The following is an 18,769-nucleotide window of genomic DNA, read 5'->3' as shown; positions in this document are numbered from 1 at the left end:
GCATTTTCTGGTGAGTTTACATTTTTTTTCTATTATTATTATTTTGGAACTGTCCATAAATTTCAAATAAGCCAACAGATGTTCTTTGTTTATTAAGACAATATAACACTGCTAATGGAAGAACAAACATAATCAGCAAAAGTATGAGATTATTGTTATTAATAATATTAATCTTTTACAAATCTAAGCTTTATTTACTTAATTTAATAACATTCATTCATTTCAACTTATATCTGCATGTTGTATCTGTTTATCCACTAAGGCAATAACATTATTTAAAAAAGTTCTCTTCTTTTAGATAATAATAATAATCATTATTATTTCTTACAACAGGGATTACCCCAGAGAATAGGTATGCTGAACAACAGCAAAAACATTTGTAAGAGAAATTACAAACAATAATAATAATAATTTGCCAGGTAATGAAAAACACTGCATATGTGAAAGATACATGACAGTATGTATACTTTTCATTAACGCTTTTTTACTTCTTTTAAGACAATGAATATTGTATATATTGGCTCCCATCTATTAACACCCAGAGGGCTTCCATCTTTTAAAGGGACGTGAAACCCATTTTTTTTTCTTTCATGATTTAGAATGAGTATGCAATTTTAAACAGCTTTCTAATTTACTTCTATTATCTAATTTGCTTTATTCTCTTGATATCCTTTGCTGAAAAGCATATCTAGATAGGCTCAGTTGCTGCTGATTAGTGGCTGCACATAGATGCCTCAAGTAATTGGCTCATCCATGTACATAACTATTTCTTCAGCAAAGGATATCTAAAAAATGAAGTAAATTAGATAATAGAAGTAATTTGGAATGTTGTTTAAAATTGTATTCTCTACCTGAATCATGAAAGAAAAATGTTGGGTTTATTGTCCCTTTAACATCTGGATGGACTTCTCTGCCCCCATCTCCCAGTAGCCACTCATTAAAAGGCAAAAGTGATAAAGAAAGCACAGAGGGGCAGATATGTGGACATGTTCAAAAGGACTAGGGATGCATTGGCATTTAAATCCAGGGGGGATGAGGTTAAGGGGAAGAAGGCAAAACCAACATTCCCAGAGTGGGTGAAGGGAATATTAATTTATATGGAATTCTTTATATCGGTTAATCCGGATAAAGCAAAAGGGGTATTGCGCTACATTCATTTTATAGCCGAGAGCTATATGACATATGGTGCTATCGCCTGGAAGGATTATGACAGGGAATTCAGTAGGGGGAACTTGCAATTAGGGGGGAAAGGAAGAAAGGATTTTGGGGTGAAAATACTTGATATGGGTACAAGGTTAATGAAGATATCTGATGTACAAAGCGGTAAACCAATGGGTCAGGCAAAATCAATTAGGTCAGAGGTAAAAGAGTGTTGGGCAGACAATGAAAAAAGATGTAATGGGGGAATGCATGCAAGTACAAGCACGCATGTAGATACTGCGGGGGAGCTCATCCAGGCATAGAAGGAGCAATACTGGGAATGGTAGCACATTTTCCTTTCAAGGGCACGGTAACAACGGCAACGGGGCAGGAGTGGGGAATGACCAGAACACCACTGAAAATAGATAGTTTTGTTGGCAAATGGTTTGCGTCAAGGTTTTATTGTTAGTTAGGACAGAGGTTAAGGGTTCAATGCAGGTTAGAAATCTGAAATCAACAGCAGAATTTCTTGAGGTGTTAGCTGAGAAGTTGGAGAAAGAGGTGAAATTGGGCAGAATCACTGGGCTATTTAGAGAGAAGCCTTTTGTAGATTTGGTTTTGTCTCCCCTGGGGGTGGTACCTAAACAAGAAAAGGACAAATACAGGATGATACAGCACCTGTCATACCCCAGGGAAGATTCAGTCAATGATGCAATTAATAAGTTGGATTCCTCTGTGCAGTATCAATCTTTTGATAGTGCCGTGAATATAGTAAAGCAGGTAGGAAAAGGAGTCTTGATGGTAAAGATGTTACCTTTGAACCCGAGTAGTTTTAATTTGATGGGGTGTAAGTTTGATGGTTTTTATTAGATAGATAAGTGTTTACCCATGGGGTGTTCGGTTTCTTGTTCAATTTTTGAAAAGTATAGTTAGTTTTTGCATTGGTTGTTTACAAAAAGGACTGGGTGTGAGAGCATGGCGCACTACTTGGATGATTTCCTGGTAGTGGGAAGGGCTGATGCTGGAGAATGTAGAACTTGGAAGGAGGAATTGGAATTAATGTTAAAGGAATTGGGGGTGCCAGTGGCAAAGGAAAAGTCAGAGGGGCCAGGAACAAGGCTGTTTTTTCTGGGTATTATGATAGATTCTGTGAGGGGACAGTGTGAGCTCCCAGCCGATAAGATTGATAAGGCAAGGCAGATGATTAAAAGGATGCTAAATAAATAAAGTGATGCTCAGAGAGATGCAGAAGCTGCTGGGGGGTTTACATTTTGCGTGCAGAATTATACCAGTAGGCAAGATATTTAAAAGAAGGTTGGAGATGGGAACAAAAGGGGCTAAGCAGCCAGAGCATATGGTTTGGGTAAATGCAGAGATGAAGGAGGATCTCAGAGTGTGGGATTCATTTTTGAACAATTTTAATGGAATCAGGATATGGGAGGAAGCGATATCAATGGAGGAATTAGAATTGTACAAGGACGCAGCAGGCAGTATTGGTTTTGGGGCCTATTTGCAGGGTAGATGGAGCATGGGCGAATGGCCAAGAGATTGGAAGGAGAAAGGATGGGTATGCAATTTGATATTGCTAGAATTATTTCCCATTATAGTGGCAATAGAACTATGGGGCCACATGCTGAAAACAAGAGAATAATAGGCTGGTCTGACAATAGAGTAGTAGTTGATGTAATGAATAATCTGTCATCATCTTCTGGCCCAGTAATTAAATATTTGAGATATCTGGTTTCTTAAACACAATATCTGTTTCAAAGCAAAACATATACCAGGGTATAAGAACGTGGTGGCCGATGCGTTGTCACATTTTAAGTGGGATGTATTTAGGAGGTTGCTCCAGGAACAAGAAAGGAAGGTGATTCCTGCCCTGTTTTTCTTTGGCAGATTGGCAGCGAATAGACGGAATCAGGGAAATGGTTGAGAAGTCTGTGGCTCCAAAACATGGGCAGTATACAAGAAGTATTGGGAGCAATGGAATGAATTTAGAATTAATGTGGGGCAGATTGAAGAAGTCAGGTTTTTAGAATGGCTATGGGAATTAAAGCAGGGTGATATGAGGAAAGGACAACTAGGTACAACGCTGGCAGGAGTAGCGTACTTCGCCCAGCTACACAGGAAAACTGATCTAACAAGGAGATTTGTAGTAAGGAAAGTGGTAAAAAGGTTGGGAGGCGGGAGAAAAGAAAGGGAAGGACAAAAGGGAGCCTATAACTGAAGATAGACTTGTGGAGATGATAGCAGTGCTTAAAGAGGTGTTTTGACGAGGACGAGGCATTGATATTTAAAGTGGCATTCTCATTGGCTTTTCACAGAGCTTTAAGGATAGGGGAATTGTTGGCTAAGAATAGGAAAGAAGCAGATAGGGGTTTAAAGCATGGGGACCTAAGATGGGGCAAAAATACAGTATTGGTGTTGATTAGGAAGTCAAAAACAGATTTTGCAGGTAAAGGGGCATGGGTGTCATTGAAAGCAGTGGAAGGATTATCCGTTAAAGAGTATATGTTAGCAGAAAAGGCAGGTGGCACACATTTCTTGAGACATAGGCATGGGTCTAGAGTCACAATTTTCCAATTTCGAAAGATATTGGAGCGGGTGGTGTTGAAATTAGGTTGAATAAATGCGTATTTCGCACTGAATTCATTTAGAATTGGTGCGGCAACAAGTGCGGCAAGTAGCTGGTGCTCGGCGGAGCAGATAAAAAAATGGGAGATGGAAATATACAGCATATAAGTCCTACATTAAATTGGATAGGGATAACAATTGCCTTTAAAAAAAAAAGTTTCTCCTGTAATAGGAATCAACCCAAATGACAATGTTTTTCTCCATCTTATTGCAGGAGGAGCTTTGAGATTATGGGTGGTAGGGCACTCATATGTATATTGGGCGCATGTGAGGGCCGCGGCATTAGCTAAAGGAGCTCATTGAGGCCTAGATTTGGAGTTTTGTCGGTAACGACCCGAAAAACTAACGCCGGCTTTTTTCTGGCCGCACCATAAAAATAACTCTGGTATCGAGAGTCCACATAAAGGCTGCGTTAGGCTCCAAAAAAGGAGCGTAGAGCATTTTTAACGCAGCTTCAACTCTCGATACCAGAGTTGCTTACGGACGCGGCCAGCCTCAAAAACGTGCTCGTGCACGATTCCCCCATAGGAAACAATGGGGCTGTTTAAGCTGAAAAAAAAACCTAACACCTGCAAAAAAGCCGCGTTCAGCTCCTAACGCAGCCCCATTGTTTGCTATGCCGTAACCCTTCCTACATCTGCACTTAACACTCTAACATGTACCCCGAGTCTAAACACCCCTAACCTTACACTTATTAACCCCTAATCTGCCGCCCCCGCTATCGCTGACCCCTGCATATTATTATTAACCCCTAATCTTCCGCTCCGTAAACCGCCGCTACTTACATTATCCCTATGTACCCCTAATCTGCTGCCCTAACATCGCCGACCCCTATATTATATTTATTAACCCCTAATCTGCCCCCCACAACGTCGCCTCCACCTGCCTACACTTATTAACCCCTAATCTGCCGACCGGACCTGAGCGCTACTATAATAAAGTTATTTACCCCTAATCCGCCTCACTAACCCTATCATAAATAGTATTAACCCCTAATCTGCCCTCCCTAACATCGCCGACACCTAACTTCAATTATTAATCCCTAATCTGCCGACCGAATCTCGCCGCTATTCTAATAAATGTATTAACCCCTAAAGCTAAGTCTAACCCTATTACTAACACCCCCCTAAGTTAAATATAATTTATATCTAACGAAATTAATTAACTCTTATTAAATAAATTATTCCTATTTAAAGCTAAATACTTACCTGTAAAATAAATCCTAATATAGCTACAATATAAATTATAATTATATTATAGCTATTTTAGGATTTAAATTTATTTTACAGGTAACTTTGTATTTATTTTAACCAGGTACAATAGCTATTAAATAGTTAAGAACTATTTAATAGCTAAAATAGTTAAAATAATTACAAATTTACCTGTAAAAGAAATCCTAACCTAAGTTACAAATAAACCTAACACTAGACTATCAATAAATTAATTAAATAAACTACTTACAATTACCTACAATTAACCTAACACTACACTATCAATAAATTAATTAAATACAATTGCTACAAATAAATACAATTAAATAAACTAGCTAAAGTACAAAAAATAAAAAGAACTAAGTTACAAAAAATAAAAAAATATTTACAAATATAAGAAAAATATTACAACAATTTTAAACTAATTACACCTACTCTAAGCCCCCTAATAAAATAACAAAGCCCCCCAAAATAAAAAAATGCCCTACCCTATTCTAAATTACTAAAGTTCAAAGCTCTTTTACCTTACCAGCCCCGAACAGGGCCCTTTGCGGGGCATGCCCCAAGAAATACAGCTCTTTTGCCTGTAAAAAAAAACATACAATACCCAAGCCCCCCAACATTACAACCCACCAACCACATACCCCTAATCTAACCCAAACCCCCCTTAAATAAACCTAACACTAAGCCCCTGAAGATCATCCTACCTTGTCTTCACCATACCAGGTTCACCGATCGGTCCAGAAGAGCTCCTCCGATGTTCTGATCCAAGCCCAAGCGGGGAGCTGAAGAGGTCCATGATCCGGCTGAAGTCTTCATCCAAGCGGGCCAGAAGAGGTCTTCCATACGATTGAAGTCTTCATCCAAGTGGCATCCATCCGGAGCGAAGCGGCAGCATCCTGAAGACCTCCACCGCGGAACATCCATCCTGGCCGACGACTGAACGACGAATGACGGTTCCTTTAAATTACGTCATCCAAGATGGCGTCCCTCGAATTCCGATTGGCTGATAGGATTCTATCAGCCAATCGGAATTAAGGTAGGAATATTCTGATTGGCTGATGGAATCAGCCAATCAGAATCAAGTTCAATCCGATTGGCTGATCCAATCAGCCAATCCGATTGAGCTTGCATTCTATTGGCTGATCGGAACAGCCAATAGAATGCGAGCTCAATCTGATTGGCTGATCGGATAATTGTATTTATTTGTAGCAATTGTATTTAATTAATTTATTGATAGTGTAGTGTTAGGTTAATTGTAGGTAATTGTAGGTAGTTTATTTATTAATTTATTGATAGTCTAGTGTTAGGTTTATTTGTAACTTAGGTTAGGATTTCTTTTACAGGTAAATTTGTAATTATTTTAACTATTTTAGCTATTAAATAGTTCTTAACTATTTAATAGCTATTGTACCTGGTTAAAATAAATACAAAGTTACCTGTAAAATAAATATAAATCCTAAAATAGCTATAATATAATTATAATTTATATTGTAGCTATATTAGGATTTAATTTACAGGTAAGTATTTAGCTTTAAATTGGAATAATTTATTTAATAAGAGTTAATTAATTTCGTTAGATTTAAATTATATTTAACTTAGGGGGGTTTTAGTATTAGGGTTAGACTTAGCTTTAGGGGTTAATACATTTATTAGAATAGCGGCAAGATTCGGTCGGCAGATTAGGGGTTAATAATTGAAGTTAGGTGTCGGCGATGTTAGGGAGGGCAGATTAGGGGTTAATACTATTTATGATAGGGTTAGTGAGGCGGATTAGGGGTTAATAACTTTATTATAGTAGCACTCAGGTCCGGTCGGTAGATTAGGGGTTAATAAGTGTAGGCAGGTGGAGGCGACATTGTGGGGGGCAGATTAGGGGTTACTAAATATAATATAGGGGTTGGCGGTGTTAGGGGCAGCAGATTAGGGGTACATAAGGATAACGTAGGTGGCGGCGCTTTGCGGTCGGCAGATTAGGGGTTAATAAGTGTAGGCAGGTGGAGGCGACGATGAGGGGGGCAGATTAGGGGTTAATAAATATAATACAGGGGTTGGCGGTGTTAGGGGCAGCAGATTAGGGGTACATAAGGATAACGTAGGTGGCGGTCGGCAGATTAGGGGTTAAAAAATTTTTTTCGAGTGTCGGCGATGTGGGGGGACCTCGGTTTAGGGGTACATAGGTAGTTTATGGGTGTTAGTGTACTTTAGAGTACAGTAGTTAAGAGCTTTATAAACCGGCATTAGCCCAGAAAGCTCTTAACTACTGACTTTTTTCCTGCGGCTGGAGTTTTGTCGTTAGATGTCTAACGCTCACTTCAGACACGACTCTAAATACCGGAGTTATAAAAATCCCTTTGAAAAGATAGGATACGCAATTTACGTAAGGGGATCTGCGGTATGGAAAAGTCGCGGCTGGAAAGTGAGCGTTAGACCCTATTTTGAGTGACTCCAAATACCGGCGGTAGCCTAAAACCAGCGTTAGGAGCCTCTAACGCTGGTTTTCACGGCTACCGCCAAACTCTAAATCTAGGCCTAAGGTTTTAGATATAATGAGGCCAGTATTAGGTGGATAGGTAAGCAGGGAATGAAGTGGGATGAGCTGGTGGGCACCATACAGCAGGCAAGGTGAAGATGGGGCACCCTGATGTATTGATTGTGCACCTAGGCAGTAACAATATCGGGTCATATCCACTGAGATAATTGGAGGAGAAAACAAAGGATGTAATGAGTTGGCTGGGGTTAGCGTGGCAGGATGTAAAAATAGTATGATGTTGAGATTGTTATGGAGGAATACAGACACCCAAAAGGCGGGTTACAGATCTAGAAGAAAGATTAATCAGGTAGCAGCTAAGGCAGTGAGGAACATAGGGGGTTTAGTGCTGGAACATCCCTTGATAGCAGCAAAAAGGGAGGAGATATTCAGACAAGATGGAGTGCACCCAAACAATGCGGGTAATGACCAGTTCCTGGAGCACATCAGTAGGATACTGGAGGATATGATAAAGGTAAGGAAAGGTCACTGGAAATGCCTAAAGTGGTTTATTGATGGAAAGAATTATCTTTGTTTGCAGTGAAATTGGGATTCTGTAGCATACCCCAACCTAAGTCGTGATTCGGTGGTCTAGTTAATGTTTGGTCTATGCTGCAGGTTTTCTCCTCCCCCTCTTGCTCTGCCACAGGGGGAGTTTTGTGGTCCTCCCCCATGACACGTGAGATCCAAGTTCATGTTCAAATGCTAGTGCATTTTTTTTCCGTTAAATTTGCTTTGGGGTATGTTACTACCCAATAAGAAATTTCATTTAAATTATTAAACCTGACCTTTCCATATTTAGCCAAACTCTGGTGTCAGTGTCTTTATTTCAAGGGTTGTCATAACGGCAAGGTGTGGGGGAATCAAGGGTTGGTCCGGTTGCAGGTGTGAGAGGTGTGAAGGTTATTTGGTATATGAAAGATAAATGGAGTCTCTAAGACCTTAAATAAGCAGAGGGAATGAATATGACCAGAGCTCCTAGATGGAAAAGCTTGGGGAAAAAGGGGGGGGGGTGGAATTTTACCTAAGGAATAGAGGAGGGGGAAGTAGATAATGAAAGTAGTAAGGGTTTATAGAGATAGCTGGTAGGGGTGGGGGATGAGGTATATAAGACGTGCGGTGAGGCACTGGCGATGATACACTGGAGAAACACATATATGAACGCAACAGAAGCAGCTTAAATTTGCGATTAAATTTGCAGGTTGCAGGTCCATTTTACTGCTATTAATACATTTGCTTCATTCTTGGTGTCCTTTGTTGAAGGATATGCAGCAATGCACTACTGGATGCTAACTGAACATAATAAATGAGCCAATGACAAGAGGTATATATGTGCAGCCACCAATCAGCAGCTAGCTCAAAGTAATTGCTTCTCCTGAGCCTACCTTGGTATGCTTTTCAAGGAATACCAAAAGAAAAAATCAAATTAGATAACATAAGTAAAATATAAAAGCTAAATATAAAAGCTAATCTGTGCTTTGCTTGTCAGACAACAAGGTTAGCCACTGTCATCAAGTTAGTATAAAGAGTTTTGCAGCTGTTATCTACTAAAGCCAATTAGGGACTGATATGTAGCAAGATTAGCCTTTAGAAGTAAGCAAGGTGAATTCCATGTTCTGATAATTAGAAATTGCTCAACTTTCAGTGCTAAATTACATGAGAAAGGGGGCAAAATAAATAATGAAAATATATTGCAAAGTTGTTTTTAATTATTCATAACTAGGATGTAAAGCTTTTGTGTAGCTATGAAGAATGCTGGAAACAATGCTAATCATAATAAGCATGTTAAAATGAGAAATGCTTAAGTTAAGTACTTATAGTAATAGATTCCACTTTGTGCAGAGACTTTTCACATAACATTTAGAAGAATAGAAGCTATATAACTACATGTTATTTTATAGTAAAATAACAAATGTATGAAGTACTATAGCTTCTATTTTTCTCAATATCATTTAATGTCAGTAAACAATCTGTTTGGCCTGTCTTGGGAATTCTTAACCTACAAATTAGGGAATTTGTACAGTATTGCAAGTAAAATTTTACTTTTAGTTACTGTACACATTCTCAAATTTGTAGGTTAAGAACACACAGTCTCATACAGATGCACACACACTCATACAGATGTGCACACACTCTCATACAGATGCACACACACTCTCATACAGATACACACACACTCATAGAAATGCGCACACACACTCATACAGATGCACACACTCTCATACAGATGCACACACTCTCATACAGATGCACACACACTCATACAGATGTACACACACACACTCTCATACAGATGCACACGCACTCATACAGATGCACACACACTCATACAGATGCACACACACTCTCATACAGATGCACACACACTCTCACACACACACACACACACACACACATACAGATGCACACACACACTCATACAGATGCACACACACACTCATACAGATGCACACTCATACAAATGCACACACACTCTCATACAGATGCACACACACTCTGATACAGATGCACACAAACACACATACAGATGCACACACACACATACAGATGCACACACACACATACAGATGCATGCACACTCATACAGATGCACACACACTCTCATACAGATGCACACACACTCTCATACAGATGCACACACACACTCATACAGATGCGCACACACACTCATAGAAATGCGCACACACAATCATACAGATGCACACACACACTCATATAGATGCACACACACACTCATAGAAATGCACACACACTCTCATACAGATGCACACACACTCTCATATACAGTAGATGCACACACACACTCATACAGATGCACACACACTCTCATACAGATGCATACGCACACTCATACAGATGCACACACACACTCATACAGATTCACATACAGATGCACAGATCCCTCCCTCCAAATACATCTCAAAATATCACTTTATATAACAACAACAAAAACAACAACACAGGTACCATGGAAAAAAAACTACATATACAGGCAAGCTCATACTTTTAGACATAAAAATTGGAGTTATGTTTTAATGGGATCACTATAATGCAAGCAGCTACTGAATCAGTTCATTTTAACTTATGGAAAGCAGGTTTTCCTGCAGTAAACATGCTCTGCACAGCAGAGATAGCTACCAGAAGGATGAGAGACACCACACAGCCCTGAGAGGCAATGGAGGAAATGAAAGCAGTGAGGAGGGGAGTCTATAAAGAACAGACACAGCTACTGTGAACAGCTTCAGACCTCTATAGCACTGGCAATAATATAGGAGCTACTTGCAGCAGACTCCAGCATTACCTCTAGCTCCACCCACATGATTCCTGCAGCAGTACCAGTGTAAAAAATGTTCTGTGCATTGCTCACTGCTGTGGGGGAGATAAGCAGATCTCTTCAACCCAGTACTTACAGAGCAGAGAGAGACTCACTGACAGTTACTATGTGCTGCTCCCCTTCAACCCAGTACTTACAGAGTAGTCCAGAGGGAGACTCACTGACAGTCACTATGTGCTGCTCCCCTTCAACCCAGTACTTACAGAGTAGTCCAAAGAGAAACTCACTGATCGTCACTATGTGCTGCTCCCCTTCAACCCAGTACTTACAGAGTAGTCCAGAGGGAGACTCACTGACAGTTACTATGTGCTGCTCCCCTTCAACCCAGTACTTACAGAGTAGTCCAGAGGGAGACTCACTGACAGTCACTATGTGCTGCTCCCCTATCAACCCAATATTTACAGAGCAGTCCAAAGAGAAACTCACTGATCGTCACTATGTGCTGCTCCCCTATCAACCCAATACTTACAGAGCAGTCCAGAGAGAGACTCACTGAAAGTCACTATGTGCACCTCCCCTATCAACCCAGTACTTACAGAGTAGTCCAGAGAGAGACTTACTGACAGCCACTACGTGCTGCTCCCCTATTAACCCAATACTGTCTTACAGAGCAGTCCAGAGAAAGACTGAGGAGCGGGGCAACAAGCCAGGTTAGGATGGAGGTGGAGCCTATACCAGCACTAAAGAATCTCCCTGGGGAACAGGGTGCAGGTCTGGAAGTTCTAATAATCTAATAATCTCTACACTGCTAGCCAGACCAGTGACGTGCAGTGACGTCAGAGGCTGGTGAGGCAGTGGCTAGGATACACCTTCATTCTTTAGATATCCTTTGTTGAAGAAATAGCAATGCACATGGGTGAGCCAATCACATGAGGTATCTATGTGCAGCCACCAATCAGCAGCTACTGAGCATATTTAGATATGATTTTAAACAAAGGATATCAAAAGAATGAAGAAAATTAGATATTAGATGTAAATTGGAAAGTTATTTAAATTTGCATATGGGTTTCATGTCCCTTTAAATGGTGTCTTGGAAAACTGTTCAACTTAGTAAACATCTGATTTTAGTCTAAAAGGATTGTAACAGAAACTCTTGCCAGATAACACAATGCTTGCTCTGATTATGAGATCTAGAAATCCATGCCCATTAAAATATGTTTAAAACATACTTTTTACTTTAATGCTGCAAATTATGCTTATAGATTCTTTCATTATTCAGTAAATATAAAAATGTCTTGATCCAGTGGCGGCTGGTGAAATTTAAAGATGGTGGGGCGCTTGACCCCACCCCTTTAAATAAAGCCACACCATCAGATGGCACTACCAATTCATTAATTTAATAAATAAAAGGTAGACAGAAACACAGAAAAGCACTCGGGGGGAAAGGGAGAGAGAGAGACAGGGGGAGAGAGACACAGAGGGTTAGAGAGAAAGAGAGAGAGAGACACAATCACACACAGAGCGTTAGAGAGAGAGAAAGAGAGAGAGAGACACAATCACACACAGAGGGTTAGAGAGAGAGAAATAAAGAGAGAGAGAGAGAGAGAGAGAGAGAGACAATCACACACAGAGGGTTAGAGAGAGAGAGAAAGAGAGAGATACACAATCACATACAGAGGGTTAGAGAAAGAGAGACACAATCACACACAGAGGGTTAGAGAGAGAGAGAAAGAGAGACACAATCACACACAGAGGGTTAGAGAGAGAAATAGAGAGAGACACAATCATACACAGAGGGTTAGAGAGAAAGAGAGAGAGACACAATCACACACAGAGGGTTAGAGAGAGAGAAAGAGAGACACAATCATACACAGAGGATTAGAGAGAGAGAGAGACATAATCACATACAGAGGGTTAGAGAGAGAGAGAGAGAGAAAGAGACACAATCACACACAGAGGGTTAGAGAAAGAGAGACACAATCACACACAGAGGGTTAGAGAGAGAGAGAGAGAAAGAGAGACACAATCACACACAGAGGGTTAGAGAGAGAGACACAATCACACACAGAGGGTTAGAGAGGGAGATAGAGAGAGAGAGACACAATCACACACAGAGAGTTAGAGAGACACATAAGGGATGAGAGAGTCAGAGGGGGGAGGAAGGGAGACAGAGAGAGAAAGAGACCATGGGGGAGAACAACACATAAGGAGAGAGATGGATAGAGAGACAGAGACACACACACACAAGGGGAGGGGGGAGAGGGACCACTGCATTTTTAAGTAATAAAACAGCAGAGCTACAGAGAGTTCAGAAAGTGAGACTATAATTTAGTGTGAAGTACAGAGGCAAGCTGCTAAGTTAGTGGGTGTAAAGTTTGAGTAAACAAAATACAAAAACGATCCTTTGCTGTAAAAGAGTAAAAAAGCACTAAACCACATTCATTAAATTATCATTTTCACTAACAGAATCCCTTTCAGTAAAATCTTACTTTAATAAGATGTGGCTGAAACACTGCTCTCTCTGCCTCTCTTCCTGCTCTGTAAGGAAGTGACAGTGGCACATTCCACTGCACTTAGAGGGGAAGAACCGAACTCTCTTTTTCACTTTAGCAAAGCTAGCAGGTTCACAGGACAACAACAAAATATATGAAAGTTGTTTTTTTCCCGTTTTTGTTTTGTTTTATATGATTTAACATCCAGCCCCAACCCTAAGTTCCACTTACTAATGCCTCTCACTGGATTGGTTCAGCCCAAATAGGATTGCCTCAAATAAGCAGTTAATATGCCATGCAATGATCTTAACCACTTTCATCCAGTAGGTGGCGCAGCATGTTGTGTAATGGTGGGCAGACCTGATTTTGCCTCTCCATTGCACAACATGTAGCTGTTTTTTTTTTTTTTTTTTTTTTTTTTTTAAGCCAATAAATAAAAATATATTTTTGCCCATATGAGAGGTGAAGCACTGCCTCACCTGCCTCTAGTGACTGCACATCACTGAGCCAGAGAGAAGATCAGGTTGACAGGTTATATTAAGAAAAGGGAGGAGCTTATCCCCGCAGTGCTAAACAGATTAGTAGTCCTGCTCTCTGCCACACACTACTGTCCGCTGCAATCAGAGGCCACAAAGTTTAAGTTACACACCACTGTCTCTCTGGGGAACAATAATAAATGACTCGCATATGCAGATGCATGATGGGTATTACAATTATTACAATATTCTTTCTCTTCTGAATTGTGTCTGTTTTTATTTATTGCAGGTAAAGGAAAAGTTTTGTCACAAAACTCCTTTACCTGCAATTAATGAAAGCAGACATGATTCATAAGAGAAAGAATACAAAGAGAGCAAAACAAATTAGATCACAGAAAAAAATTGGAAAGCTGTTTAAAATTGCATGCTCCCTTTAAATAATTGAAGAAAAAATGTGTGTTTTATGTCCCTTTAATGCATGTTAAGAAGCAGCATTCTGCTTAAGCCATTTCACATCTCAGAGGTGGTGCACTTGAATCATTCCACTCTTACTCACCCAAGATGACTTATTGCATGAGTGCTGTGATGTGAGTGGCAGATGCCATTTCACTGGCCCTGAATATTGGTGGACAGGTTGCCCACCTACAGAATATTAAATAGGGTCTTTTGTACAGCTCCAGCAATACTGACGGATGGATATTTATATACAGTCCCCACGATTTCTGTGCCTATTGCTATATACATTTAATAAACTAATATGTAAGTGTAAATACTATATCATATTATAGTTAATCTTTAAATGAAATCTTATGGTTGCTAAAACAGTAATCAATTAGTTACAGTAATAACATTAAAACAATTGTAAGCATATGTCCCAAGTGGCAAACTTTCCTAAAAATACATCAGTTTGTACAATCACAGATAAATATTCTTGTTTGTCACCTGAAAATAAAACCAACTAGACATATGCACAGACAAAAAAAGAAAAATAATTTCAGACTAAATGTTTGTGATGAAAAAATATTTCATTTATATCCAATATTTATTTACTCATAGGATAATTCAGAATGTAATTATTTGTTAAAATAAACCTGTTCACTTGATATTTCCTATGGGGAACATCTTCAAAGCAAAGGAATAGATGAACAGAAGCTTAAAGTGATAGTAAAGTCCAAATTAAACTCTCATGAATCATATAGGGCATGTCATTTTAAACAACATCAAATCTGCATTGTTTTCTTGGTATTCTTAGTTGAAAGCTAAACCCAGGCTGCTTCTTATCTGAATGCATTTGACAGTTTTTCACAGCTAGAGGGCGTTCATGTGTTTCATATAAATAATATTGTGCTCATGAATATGGATTATTTAAGAGTCAGCACTAGTTGCGTGAAAAGCAAGTCTGTAAAAAGATCTGAGATAATGAGGCAATCTGCACAAGCTTAGATACAAGGTAATTACAGAGGTAAAAAGTATATTTATATAACAGTGTTGGTTATGCAAAACTGGGGAATGGTAAATAAAGGTATTATCTATCTTTTTAAACAATAACATTTTTGGTGTTTACTATCTCTTTAAAGGAACTCTAAAGTCAAGATTAAACTTTCATAATTAAGATAGGTCAAGCAATTTAAAAAAAACAACAACTTTCCAATATGCTTTCATTAACCAAACATGCACATTATTTTATATGCACGCTTTCAGAGGCCCCAGCTCCTACTGAGCATGTGCAACTGTATAGAACATATATGCATTCTGTGATTGGCTGGTGGCTGTCACATGTTACAGGGGGAGGTAAGTTCAAAGTAAGTGCTATTGCATTGACTTTATATTTTGTATTTGTCAGTTCTTCAATTATGCTGTATTTAGTGGGTTTTTAAACTTAACAATAATACTAAGTGGTACTGCTACAAGCTAGCAGCACAAAAAAGAATTAATTTTGTAAGGGGGTAAAAATTGTCAAAAACAAAAGTGAAGTTAACATGACACAGGAATCAATCATCCAACAATACTTTTCCTGGATCATTATTGAATAGTGCCTTATCCACAGGTAGAAAATTATTTCCTGATTTTAGAATAACTGTTTTAATCACATGAATGAATAAACAATTTTTTTCTTCACATGATTTTTCTGATGAAGGAGATATAACTACATCTGCCAAGGCACTACTCATAATTAAATATATATATTATTCAGACTTAAAAATATACTCAAGGAGAATAATACAAAAATTTGTGTACAGTGATCAAGCAGAAAAAAAAAATTGTAACATGGAAAATATGTTCCTGTATAAGAATAAAAGAGAATAGTGTAATTTGTAGTCAAGCAAGTGTTTAGGTAATTGTTACTGACAAGTGACAAGGTCTCTTTCAGACTCGTTCTTCGCTGCAGGTACGCTAAAGAAATAAAAGTGTATGACTCACAAGTGTTAAATGATAGCAATATGAAGAATCCAAATTATAGAGTATAATAAAAAAAGGATAAAGTTCACATGATTAAAGGTTACATGGAGAGAATTAAATGATTTTGATATATAGGTAGAGGTAGATTTATATTTTGTATGATGTAGAAGTGTGAGAGAGTGGGAGGAAGTACATTTCAAGAATTTTAATTTTTAGGATAGCTAAAAAAAAACATAGTTGATTATGAATTGGGTATATAGGCATAAAGGCATGTAAAGATATGTTGTTTGAGAGTTATAAATTTACTGTGATTAGTGGATGATGATAGTGTGAATTTTAGAGAAAATTAAATGCACAGATTGTGTTATATTTCTTCTACCATATTTCTTCCAAACTCCTAAGGAGAAGAAAAGAGACATATGGTGAACAAGCAGAAGGAGTGATCCTTCTTCTCAAGATTATCACAACAACTATGGCTATATACATATAGAATCTTGCATGACTTTCACACATGATGTCGCTTATAATTGACAATTTAGTATTCTTCTATATGAAGCAATAGAGCAATGGATCAAAGTATTACATCCCATAGCAAGCATCTTGTCTGTAGAATAAATGACAGTGGTCAAGGTACTGCAATGTGATAAACTTTAGGTGAAGGAAATATTACACATAAGACAACTCGGTGACATGTCAAAATGATTGATGATGTCATAGCACAATTATATGAGCAGTCAGCCATGCAAAAGCTTAACTGTGCATGACATTTACACTTTCAGGACAATACCAGCACAAACACATTCTGCAACTATATAAACATTTGATATAACACTTATTTATTTTAACAAACGCTTGTTAAAAAAGTTGTTATTCCTGCACAGAGAAAAGAACAAGATTTTTAAATGATTTTTCCACACCGTTCACTCTCTTGGAAAGCAATACAAGCAATACTATTTATCACATGTAAATGTACTTTTTTTATTTGTTAAGTTCATTGTTCTACAGAATTACAATGATAACAAAAAGTATATTTAGCATCTTTGTAACTTGTATATGCATACATGTCATTTATTTAATCAAGGCTACCTAAGTAAAAGGCATGTGTAATATTCTTACAGATCTTTTTTATCTCATTTACATTTTATTGGATTAAATGTATTGACTTGAACACTGGAAAATGATAGCATTAGGGATGTTTTTGAGTTTGCATGTTGTCATAAATGTGTCACATTTGTGGTTTTCCTCCTCATGCCATAACTAGACCATGAGCACTTAAATCAGAGAAGCTTATGGAAATCAATACACTCTACAGAATCAATTAAGAGTAACTGTCATAGTAGAAACTTTGATAATCATTAGTTACTTGCCTGTGTTATACTTTATGGTAGAATTAGTGTTGCCAGCTCGGCCATCTATTCCTGGACAGCTATAAATTACACATGGAAGAACATGAATCATGTGCTGCTGCATTTATTTATGTGTCTCCATGCAGTATGTGTAACTCATGGCTGTCCAAGAAAACATGGTTAAGGTGGCAACCCTAGATATTCCAATTTTTAAAATATCTATGATATATTTCTGTAATGACTAAGGGCCCGAAGATCTAAAGCTCTCAACTCTGCAAAGATGATCTAAGGAGTCTCAACTGTACTGTGAGGTCCATCAAATTTAAAAAAAAAAGCAAATTTTACACTATACAGGTTTTTGCATGTGACATATACATTACAATATCAGGTCTAATGAAAATCTAAAGATGTTGTGTGATTTCTCTCTATGCCGGTGAGTTGTTCATCATCAGGTACTTAGTCAGCTACTGATTTAATCTATATACTTAGGCTACCATTTATAACTGAGTTTAACAGAGAACATGTAATAGTTTAAATTAATCAATAAAAGGGAAATGGTTTGTGCAACAATAGTTAAATAAAACACAAGCTTCTAGATTATTGAGGCTTTAAAAAATGATGTAGATGTAGTAAATTGTTCACTGATAGTTACATAAACAAAAGTTTAAGATGTATAAAACATTCACATGATGCTTGTTCCACATCCCATCAAGCAATTATTTCCATCCACATTGCACTCACGACCCACATAAATTCAATTTGAAGTTGAATTAAATTGAATTGTAGCACAGCGGTCTTCAAGGGTGATAATTAAAGGGAGTCAGGCACCAACTTCTTAAAGAAAATCATCTTGATTTTTCAAAATGGAGACAAAGTGCTTTTGCAGTACACCTCTAGTGAGTCTTAACAATCAGTAGTCTTGTGTAAACACCTTACAGCACGTACTCTATTAATGCAGGTTTCACCTTGTCTGGAAACTCAGCAGTAGCTTGCATCTTCTTCCTCAGCTATTTGCTTCCAAGCTGACATTTCAGAGAGAAACACATCACTATAGTTGCTTCCTATTAAAGGTGTATGCTAAGATTAGGCAAATAGGAATCAAGACAGAATAATAAAAAAAAAAATTATTGTTTGAATAAATGTGGCAAGATTACTGATATTGAGGGATGGATACAACCATATAAATTCTGCAAGACGCCAGGATTATATCACAAACAGAATAATTTAGCATAACATTTTCCTTACACTTTATGTTGTAAAACTGTG

Source organism: Bombina bombina, chromosome 3 (genome assembly GCF_027579735.1).
Source record: "Bombina bombina isolate aBomBom1 chromosome 3, aBomBom1.pri, whole genome shotgun sequence".
Classification (NCBI taxonomy): domain Eukaryota; kingdom Metazoa; phylum Chordata; class Amphibia; order Anura; family Bombinatoridae; genus Bombina; species Bombina bombina.
Note: the sequence above shows the minus strand (reverse complement) of the source record.